Source organism: Otolemur garnettii, unplaced genomic scaffold (genome assembly GCF_000181295.1).
Source record: "Otolemur garnettii isolate 467f Iridium unplaced genomic scaffold, OtoGar3 scaffold00205, whole genome shotgun sequence".
NCBI lineage: Eukaryota > Metazoa > Chordata > Mammalia > Primates > Galagidae > Otolemur > Otolemur garnettii.
This window is the reverse complement of record NW_003852600.1, coordinates 65,122-76,677: the sequence shown is the minus strand read 5'-3', so window position 1 is coordinate 76,677 and position 11,556 is coordinate 65,122. Positions and strand designations below refer to the sequence as shown.

General features: G+C 42.1%; 1 non-coding gene across 1 annotated transcript; it reads right to left on the bottom strand.

Annotated features, from left to right (window-relative positions):
* Window positions 1-9,519: 9,519 nt before the first annotated feature.
* LOC111721941 lies at window positions 9,520-9,682 on the bottom strand. Its single transcript, XR_002770924.1, has one exon. It is a non-coding gene; the product is annotated as a U1 spliceosomal RNA (small nuclear RNA).
* Window positions 9,683-11,556: the final 1,874 nt, after the last annotated feature.

The following is an 11,556-nucleotide window of genomic DNA, read 5'->3' as shown; positions in this document are numbered from 1 at the left end:
CCTCCAACTCCTGGGCTCAAGCGAGTCTCCTGCCTCAGCCTCCCAAGTAGCTGGGACCACAGGCGCCCACCACAATGCCTGGCTATTTTTTTTTGGTTGCAGCCATCATTGTTTGGTGGGCCTGGGCTGGATTCGAACCCGCCACCTTAGGTGTATGTGGCTGACACCTTAGCCACTTGAGCCACAGGGGCTGAGCCAACTATTTCAGGACTTGATCTAGGCCTGTTCAACATTTCCACTTCATTCTGGCTAAGACTTGGGAGTTGGTGTGCATCCAAGTATTGGTCGATTTCCTTCAGATTGTCATATTTCTGGGAATAAAGTTTCTTGTAATATTCATTAAGGATTTTTTGAATTTCTACTGGGTCTGTTATTATTTCATCTTTACCATTTCTGATTGATGAGACTAGAGATTTTACTCTTTTTTTTTTGGTTAGATTGGCCAAAGGTTTATCTATTTTATTGACTTTTTCAAAGAACCAACTTTTTGATTTATTGATCTGATGTATAATCCTTTTGTTTTCAATTTCATTTAATTCTGCTCTAATTTTGGTTATTTATTTTCTTCTACTGGATTTGGGATTGGAATGTTCTTCCTTTTCCAGCTGCTTGAGATGTCCCATTAAGTTGTTAACTTCCTCTCTTTCCGTTTTCTTGAGGAAGGCTTGCAATGCTATAAATTTCCCTCTTAGGACTGCCTTTGCGGTATCCTAGAGATTCTGATAACTCATGTCTTCACTGTCATTTTGTTCTAAAAATTTGGTAATTTCCTTCTTGATCTTGTCTCTGACCCATCTATCATTCAGCATAAGCTTATTTAGCTTCCATGTTTTTGTATGCGTCTGCAGATTCCTGTTGTTACTGAGTTCAACTTTTATTCCATGATGGTCCAAGAAGATGCGTGGAATAATTTCTATTCTTTTACATTTGCTGAGGTTAGACTTGTGATCTAAGATGTGATCGATTTTGGAATATGTTCAGTGGACTGATGAGAAAAATGTGTATTCAGTTTTGTTAGGATGAAATGTTCTGTAGATGTCTGTTAAATCCAAAAGTTGATAGTTAAATTTAAATTTAAAGTTTCTTTGCTAAGTTTTTTTTTTTGGATGATCTATCCAACACTGCTAAAGGAGTGTTAAAATCTCCAACTATCATGGAGCTGGGAGAGATCAAGTTGCTCATGCCTGTTAGAGTGTCTCTTATAAATTGAGGTGCATTCTGGTTGGGTGCATAAAGATTGATAATTGAGATCTCATCATATTGAGTATTACCCTTAACAAATATAAAGTGGCCATCCTTGTCTTTGCTTACTTTTGTTGGTTTAAAACCTATTGTATCTGCGAATAAAATTGCAACGGCTGCTTTTTTCTGCTTTTCATTTGCCTGATATGTAGATGGCTATCCCTTCACCCTGAGTCTATATTTATCTTTTAAGGTAAGATGAGATTCTTTTATACAGCAGATGTCTGGTCTGAGTTTCTGTATCCAATCAGCCAATCTGTGCCTCTTGAGAGGACAATTTAAACCACATTTGGTTTCACATTGATTGAAATTATTGACAAGTCTGGTAGAATTTTGGGTATTGAGTTGTTCAAAAGTCCAGTGGACATTTTTAATCCTTTTGCCACTGTGGAAGTTAAAATTTGATTAAAAGTTTCTGAGTGAGTTTACTTTTGTGGTGGAGGATTACACTGGTCATTATGGAGGATGGGTCTGAGAATTTCCTGGATAGCTGGTTTAGTTATGACAAAATTCTTCAACATGTGAATGTCATTAAAGTATTTGATTTCTACATCATACATGAAGCTCAGTTTAGCTGGATACAGGATCCTGGGTTGAAAGTTATTTTGATTTAGGAGATTAAAAGTCTATGACCACCCTCTTCTAGCCTGAAAGCTTTCAGCAGGGAGATCTGCAGTCATTCTAATATTCTTCCCCTTGTAGGTTATGGTTTTCTTATGTCTAGCTGCTTTTAGGATTTTCTATTTCATGTTAACTTTAGTGAAGCTAATTATGATGTGTCTGGGGGATGTCTTATTTGGGTGGAGTCATGCTGGGGTTCTGAAGCTGTCTGCTATCTGAATTTCAGGATTTCTTGGCATATATGGAAAGTCTTCTTTCATAATTTCAAGCAGAGGGGCCTCTGAGTTTTGTGAAGCAACTTCATCGCCTTCAGAGATTCCTATAAGGCTAATATTAGTTTTCTTCCAATCGTCTCAGAGCTCTCTGAGAGAATGATCCATCTTTGCTTTCCATTTCTGTTCTTCTTTGGATGCTTGGGGATGTTCAAAAGCTTTGTCTTCAATGTCTGAGATCCTTTCTTCTGCCTGCTGCATTCTACTACCAAGGGATTCTACTGTGTTTTTCAGAGATCTTTGAAGGATGCAATCTCTTGCCTCAGTGTTTCAAAATCTTTGGTGGTTTTGTCTTTGAATTTGTTGAATTCTTGAGTGAACTTTTGGAATGCTCCTTGAGTTTCTAATTCTATCTTTGCCTCTATTCTATGAATTTTATTTGCGATCCAAATTCTGAATTCGATTTCTGACATCTCTGCCATCTGTTTATGAAGGGGATCTTCAGTTTCATCTGCCACATCCTTTCTTGGGGGGGGTTGATCTACTCTGGTTATTCATATTATGGAAGCTTTTCTGCTAATTCTGCCCCGTGATTGTTTTACCCCATTTGGCTTTTCCCCTTGAGCTTTGTCAAGGACCCGTATGGTGCTATGGCCTGAGAGACTGGGGACCTGCTTGGTGTGGTGGGGCTAAGTGGCTCTGTCTTATTTTCAGCTGGTCTCTGTCCTACCCTAGTGAATCAGTTACTCTTGGTTGAAGTCTCAGCTGCGGAGAAATACCAACAATTAAGTTGCCCCCCACCCACCACAAACAACAATTGAGCATGGAAAATCAAATCTTTCCTCAACCATACACCCAGGGTGCCACCTTGGATTGTCCTTGGGTGATTTGCCTGGTTCAAGGGGTCCAAATCATTTGTCCCAGTCAGCACCAGTCTCAGGTGGAATAGTTCAAAAAGTCTCCAGCAACTAGATAGGAGGGGTCTGCTGGCAGCTCAGATATGATTCACTCCAGTGTTCTGTGAGGGCAGAAGGACCCACCTAGCAAATGAATTAGTCTGGGAAGGTTGATGCCTCCTTCCCCACCTTGCACCCAGTCACTGGTAATCCCACAGGGCTGTGACCCAGTTCACTCCAGTGAGCAACTGCTCCCTGGGTTTATGACTGCCTGAGTTGCCAGGAGATCTGAGTCTGGCAGGGGTACCTTTGCTGTTTACTATAGGAAGGAGCAATTCACTCAGTTCTGGCCCCATGCCTGGTTGAAGTTGCTGACAGAACAGGACAGAGCAAGGCTAAATTCCTCTGTAGGTCAGACACTGCTAGACCTGATACAAAACTCAGCCCTGGGTAGCAAGCAATTAGAGTTTACACTCAGGTGTCAATTACAGCCTCTGCCCGCCCACTGCCTTTGTCTCAGCTATATTCCCCTGAGGGCTAGGTGCTATTATGATCAGATAAAAAGTCTACTCACAGCCCCTCCCTATAAGTTGTGAGCTGCATGTATTCTAGTCCCTGCACTCTGCCCAGATTGGTACCGCTGCCCGGAACCTCTGCTTGCCCAGAGAGACAGGGCATGTCTCCGGAATGGCCTCAGGGATGTGAGCCTTTCCCGCTGCCACTGCTGCTGGTCTACAATTCAGGAAACTGCAACTCCTGTATAATTCTCACTCAGCTGACAGTCTTCTACTCGCCCCCGTGCCAGGGAGTCAGCACATACCAGCACCGGCCCTTTCCCCCTCCACTCTTCTCAAGAAAGTGCCCAAGAAACTGGACTCCATGGGTGACAAACCTCCAGACCTTGGGGCGGGGGGAATCCTGAGAGTTCAGAGTTGCAAGTAGAGAATATATCTAGTTTTATACAGTTTTACAGTTTTGTGCCTGGCAGGAGAGTGCTGTGGCACCCTAGTAGGGGTAGGAGGTCTAGTTTTTTAGGGGGGGGGTCTCTCCTGTGGGATAGAATGGGAGGATGTTTGAACTCTGCTCGCTTGTTCGTATGGAGTAAACTGCGAACCCTTCTTGAGGGGGAGGGGACTCCCGTCTGCTTGGTGGTGGATTTTGTACCTTTTTATTGTCTTTGGGGGGTCACAGCTCGGCTCAGCAAGGATGACGTGCATTCTTCAATCTTCTCTCTTGGCTCAGCTCCAAACCATTGGCTTACTTGCTAAACTTCTGTCCTTTAAGTCTTCTTCTGGGTGGGAGCCTCTGTAAAAAGCTGGCTGCAGTCTGCCATTTTGCCTCCACCTCCATCTGTCTTCTTTAGAGAAGGTTCTGTTCATCTCTCTTCCCCATTGATGTATGCGATTGTTGGTTTTTTTCTTGTGGATCAATTTAAGTTCTATATAGATCCTAGTTGTTACGCTTTTGTCTGATTTAAAATATACAAATATCCTTTCCCATTAGGTAGGTTGTCTGTTTGCTTTGGTTGTTGTCTCCTTAGCTATATAGAAACTTTTCAGTTTAATTAAATCCCATTTGTTTATTATTGCTGTTGTTGCTATTGCCATGGTGGTCTTCTTCATAAAGTCTTTTCCAAGGCCGATATCTTCCAGTGTTTTTCATATTCTTTCTTTGAGGATTTTTATCATTTCATACCTTAAATTTAAGTCCTTTATCCATCTTGAATCAATTTTTGCAAGTGGAGAAAGGTGTGGGTCCATTTTCAGTCTTTTACATGTGGATAACCAGTTCTCCCATCACCATTTATTAAATAGGGAGTCTTACCCCCAGTGGACATTCTTGTTTGGTTTATTGAAGATTAGGTGGTTGTAAGTTGTTGGTTTCATTTCCCATTCATTTAATTTTAGAGAAAGAGTCTTGCTTTGTTGCCCAGGCTAGAGTGCAGTAGCGCAATCATACCTCACTGTAACCTCAAACTTCTAGACTTACATGATCCTCCTATCTTAGTGTCCCAGGTAGTTTGGACTACAGGCACACACCACTAAGTCCAGCAATTTTTTTCATTTTTTGTAGAAATGGGATCTTGATATATTGCTCAGTCTCCCAAAGTGCTCAGATTACTGGTGTGAGTCACTGCACTGTCCTACATTTTTTAAAAGAAAAAGAATCAGATGAAATTAATTTTAATATATTTTACTTGACCCAATGTAACCAAAATATCTTCAACATGTAACAATATAAAAATTATTGAAATACTTTCTTTTTCATGTGCAGTCCAAATTCTGGTCTGTATTTAATAGTTAAAGTATATCTCAATTTGGACTATCTATATCTGAATTGCTCACTTGCCATATGTGGTTACTGGCTGCTGTATTGGACAGTACAGGTGTAGAGTGATTCATATACATATAGAAGTTTGAGAACCACTGTCAAACTTGGAGGTACTACATATGTGACATATCCAGTTATTAAAGAAAACTCTTCCCTCTTCCTTTTGACTTACAAACTAATAACTCTAACACATGCAGTGCTAAAATGAAATTAGTCCAGAGCCTGATTATTGACAAGACTGCCTTCCAGTGAATATTAGCAATGACTATGAAGCCAGTACACAACTCTTCCAAAACATTTATCTCTTTAATGAACAGAAAGGTGAACAGAAGGATGAAGCCATCAATATTACTCCCACATCTGAAAGAGTCAACAAATTACTACCAAATATTTGAAATGATTTAATAAAAAGCATATAAAGGTCAATATTGAAACTAAAATTGTCTTGAATAATTCATTATACCAAAAGTAAATTCTCATTCTGTAACAAATTTCCAGATAAGATCATCATTTTAATCAGTGTTTTGAAGAAACATTCACTGAGCTCCTAGTGCATAGTGTATTTGAGAGAAAGCTAATATGAATACACAAAAATGTTTGAATTCGAAGGAATTTATAGTTTAGTTAAAAAGTATTCATTCAGCTTTCCCCAGAGTTCATGCAATCATTAAGATGAGATATTGTGATGTATACTGGTGTAATACTGGTCACAGAAAAAGGAAGGCAGGGAAGAGAACAATGTGATGAAGACTTGTGGTGAGTTCTTACATGCATTTCATAATGTGATCTTCAAAAAAATTCTGGTATATATTTTAAACTTTATATTAGAAATGAGAAAAGTGGCAGCACCCATTGCTCAGTGATAGGGCACCAGCCACATACATCGAGTCTGGCGGGTTCAAACCCAGCCCTGGCCAGCTAAAACAATGACAACTGCAACAGAAAAATTAGCCAGGCATTGTGGTGGGGACCTGTAGTCCCAGCTCCTTGGGAGGCTGAGGCAAGAGAATCACTTAAGCTCAAGAGTTTGAGGTTGCTGTGAGCTGTGATGCCATGACAGTTTACCGAGGGCGACATAGTGAGACTCTGTCTCAGAATAAATAAATAAAATAAAAAAGAAATGAGGAAAGTGAGGCATGAAGATCTCAGTTATCTAATGTTTATCTTATCCAAACTCATGTCACTGGGGCATCACTGAACTGCGCTGAAGGAAGTAATAATGAGTGGGATAATGAACTGTGAGGGATAAGGGCAGTATAGTGAGGCGTAGGGAGCTGAGGGAATGGCAGCTCCATTGACAGGAATGCTAGGTTTGGGAATAGGGAAAAGAAGCTAATTTGGTTTTGGTTGTGCTAAATTTGGGGTGCAACGTTCGTTGCATCCAGTGGACCATCAGATATATAGGCCTGAGAAAAGTCAGGGCTGGAGAGGGACCATTTGGTAAACACTGATGTGGCTGGGATGACTGAAACTGTATGAAAAGATAAATGCGGAGAGAAAAGGAAAAAAGGCCAATGGCAGTGGCCTGGAATTAGTACAACAGTGTATGTAGATATCCTGCAGTAGACAACTTTTGAAAATATAGTCAGTACGCATCCAGATCTGATTATATAATGAATGCATAAGAAAAAGTGCACTATTTCAGCTTTTGGGAGAAATACAAATACCAAGCTAAGTATTATAAGCATAATTAACTTATTCCAAAACTAAACAAAAAAAACCTTTAAAAAGGAATTAAAAAATTCTGTCTCTTAGTATAACATTTTTCATAATGTCTCAACTGGTCAGTAAAGTCTAGGTTTGATGATAGTACAGACAACTAAAAATTTTATGACCGCTCCTAGAAATGGTGAACTTAAAGAGCTAAATTAAGGAAAATATCTTGTGTATGTGGAAACATTGAAGAGGCAGTTTGATGCATGAGTCTGAAGTTCAAAGGAGAGATCAGGGCTTGAGTGTCATTGGCATGAGTAAGGGATTTCACATGTGACAGGAGTGAGCTCCTGAAGGGAAGAATATAAATAGAGAAGAGAGAGCACAGCCAGGGCCCTGTAGGAAGAGCCAGCAAAGGACACCTGAGGGGGAAATTGGAGAGTGTGAAATCTCAGAAACAATTTCAGGGAGAAACAGGTTAACTGGGTTGAATTTGTCTGAAAGATCCAGAAAGTTAACAGAAATAACTGTTAGTGACATGAAGATGGCTGGTGGTACTTTCAGCACAGTAAGTGAAAGGTGAAAATGAAGTGAGAAGCCAGAAATGGGTCGGTAGCTAGAGAAGGAAGTAAGGACAAAGGACAATATAGTTTTCTATTTATTTTAGGGGCATGTAGGCTGCATGCATCTGGCTGGGGGGCCCACACCCACCAATGAGGCTGTTCTGCTCTGAGTGAGCAAAGTGCTGCTCCATCTAGGGCCTGTGTGAGTCATGTCTTCTTGGTGATCCCAACACCTGCAAACCACTCAGTGTGGTGACCTTCTGGGACTGCTGCTGCTGGTGGCAGCCACAGACCTGGCTTACTGCACAGTCGCGCCAGTCAGCCCAGCCATGTGGGGGCGGTGCCAGCTCCTAGAGGGCTGATGGGCCAACTGAAGCGCTGGCCTGGTGCTGGTTGCGTGGGGTATGCAAGATGTGGGCTATCTCTTGTGAACAGGGACAAACTGGCACAATCAATAAGGCTGGAAATGCAAGAGTGGGCCTTAAAAATATAAGAAAATTATGCTCTCTCCCAGCCACCTGCACACTCCCACCCCATCTGCCAACTCCTCTGCCCTGGGCTCACAGACTATGCCTGAGGGAAACCAAAGGCCACATGTGGGAAGCTCTTCTTGGTCTGGCCACTTAAAAGCCCCAAGTAAAATCTGTTTTCATTCATCACCAAACCACCAATGGTGGTGTCAAAAAGGAAACTGTTGAAATGAGGTCTTCTGAGAATGAAACACAGAAACTGAAAGACACCATGGGCACTGTGGCTCATGCCTGTAATCCCAGCACTCTGGGAGGCTGAAGAGCGAGGATCCCTTGAGCTCAGGACTTTGAGACCAGCCTGGTGAAGAGTGAGACTCCATCTCTACCAAAACAGAACAATTAGTGGAGTGTGGTGGCCAGCACCTGTAGTCCCAGCTACTCAGGAGGCTGAGGCAGAAGGATCTCTTGAGCCCAGGAGTTTGAATTTGCTGTGAGCTATGATGATAAGGCACTCTAGCCATGGTAACAGAGTGAGAGTCCATCTAAAAAAAAAAAAAAAAAACAGAAAGAAAAGAAAAGGAAAAACAAGAACAAAAATCCCTTAAAGACAGATATGGGCAGAGGCCAGGGAAGTCCTGTGAGACTTGATAGTAACCTGTTTGGTGAGGGTATGCCACAAACCCAAATGTCTCAGCCAAGTGGCTCAGTCTAGGACAGCTAACCTCTGCAATGCTGCAGTGCTTTTTTTTTTTTTTTTTTTTGTTTGCATTGAACAGGGCGACCAATAGGACAGAGATGAGCCCAAGCTGCTGACAGAGATGAGCCCAAGCTGCTCTTCACCTAGGTTGCAAAGAACTTAAGAACAGTATTTCCAAGTATGGGGACTTCGCTAGACTGAGACCCACTGGAAAACCATTCAGAAAGCCATGAGTGCTCTTCAGGTAAAAGGTATACCTGACTGCAGGCTGTCCCAGCTACGTGGTGACCCAGTGGAAGCTCTCACACAACATGGGCCTCCTTATTGGAAGACACTATTATCCCCATTTTGTCCCCCGAAATGACCACGGGGGAAGAAATGGGAAAGCTTCACTGAAATTTCTGGCTTTGGGATTAAGACAAAATAGTTTTAATGGTTTCTAACAATTTGGGCTGAAGTAAGTTCCTGATATCAAGAAGCAACACCCCGAGGACAAGAAAGGGAATCTAAGGGGTGAAAAAGGGAAGAAAAAGGAGAAAATAGAGCAGACTCACAGAATAATGAGGATTTGGTTGTTAAAATAGGATAGGTGAAATGAAAATTGATGAAATTCCTACTGAAGACCTTCTTCAATGGTATTAGAGAGCAGACTCACCAAATTAGAGGTTAAGGTCCTAATCCAAGCTACAAAAACAAACAAACAAAAAGAGAGTTCATAAGATTGAAAAGGTTTAGGATCCTATGTAGCATCAATCCAAGTCTCTGGACAAAGGGACTATGGCTTCTCTATGTCCTGAACAGGATAATTGAGAACATTTCTTTTTTTCTGTTGTTACAGGGAAAAGGAAAGCAGAGTCTCTGCTGCCACAAATCATGCAACAAGGTTTCCTCCAGCTGAGGGTACCTCAGAGGTCAGCTCACCTCAAGTGAGATGGATGAGCCTTGCTCTGGGAAAACCACCTTTGTGATCATGGTATTGCCTCTCTCAGGTAAGCATTAAAAGGACAATTTTGACTGTGAATATGATGAGTCAGGCTAGGAGGAGATCTATCCTCATATTCCTTTAAAAAAAAAATTGGGGGTAAAACTAAGGTCTCTAGGTTCCCACTGGACCCTATACTTCTGCCAAAATAAAAGACAATTCTGAACTGTTATGAGTCTCTTGGGTACTAGTGTCCAAATGTCATTAATCTAGGCTCAGAAGGGGTCAGGGTAAACTGAACACTGAGGATTATTGCAATGACAGGTGCAGACAGATCAGCATATGCTTTTGGGTGTGGCCCTTGGGGCCATTTTAGGTGCTGCTGATCATGGTTCTCCCTACTGAATGCAGTTCAGGGATTGATATTTTGGCTACTTTTAGCATTGCTGCCACCCCTGGGGATTTGCTCACTCACAGCAAAGGACTTAAGCCATAACAATGGGATTGTTCACTCCTACCCAGCACCTGAATTACACAAGACCCAGCAGGTTATTCTTCTTTGTCTTCTTTCTTTTCTTTTTCTTTTTCTTTTTTTTGAGATAGACTCTCACTCTGTTGCCCCAGGCTAAAGTGCTGTGGGGTTGTAGCTCACAGCACTCTCAAAGTCATGGGTTCAAGCTATCCTCCTGCCCCAGCCTTCCAAATAGCTTGGACTACAAATAGCTTCCACAACACTCAGCTAATTATTTTTTCCTATTTTTAGTAGAGACCAGGTATACCTCTTGCTCAGGCTGAGCTCAAGGGATCTCTGCCTCAGCCTCCCAGAGTGTTGGAATTGCAGGCCTGAGCCACAGCATCAGGCCCCCAGCAGGTTATTCAATAAAATATTACCACATTCCAGGTAGAGAAAAGGACAGTCCCCTGTTGATGCTGCAAGCACAAGTGTTATGCACTATCTGGTTGCAGCTTAACAGTTCATTCTGAGCTGTAAAAAATGCCTCAGGACCCCAGAGACTTGACAATAGATGACCAAAGATTAAATGCTGCTATCGGCTCTTGCAGTACCTGACATCATTGCTGTCAGCCCACAAGGGAGACTAAAACACTATTGTTGATCTGGCTAAGGCCTTCTAGATTTTTTTGTGGGATAAAAATCAGGACCAATTTGTGCTCATACAAAATGACCTACAGTATATTTCACTGTAGTTCTCCACAAAATGCTCTCAGTAGGAAGGGCTGGATTTGTAGCCAGCCAGGTGACCCCCGATGTATTTGTCACTCACTGTGGTGACAACATCCTCACTGCTTGCCTAAGAGGCAAGTTGACCAAGCCCTGTATAAGGTCATAGGTACTATGGTACACTCAGGTAGAAACCTCAACCCAGATAAGATCCAGGGATCTGTTCAAAAATTGCAGGTCCTGGGAGCCATCTTACCAGTAATCAGGGGTGTGTGTAAAGAGTTTTACTTTGTCATCCTTGGTAGAGTGCTGTGGCATCATAGCTCGCAGCAACCTCAAACTCTTGGGCTAAAGTGATTCTTTTGCTTCAGTCTCCCAAGTAGCTGGGACTATAGGCGCCTGCCACAATGCCCAGCTATTTTTAGAGACAAGGTCTTGATCTGGTTCAAGTTGGTCTTGAACCTGTGAGCTCAGGCAATTCACCTGCCTCAGCCTCCCAGAGTGCTAGGATTACAGGCATGAGCCACCAAGCCAGGCCAGGGGTATATTCTTAATGAAGTCAAACAGACTTTGCTGTCCTTGGTAGCACCCACAAACAAGGAAGAAAGTCAACAGCCAGTGGGCCCGTCTGGACATTAAAGACAGTATATACTACATTAGGATATCTTTTTTTGGTCCTTTAAATGAAGATTACCCAAACAGCATCCACCTACCTTTAAATGGAGCCCCTAATACAAATACAAACAGGCTGCAAAGATCATACAACATG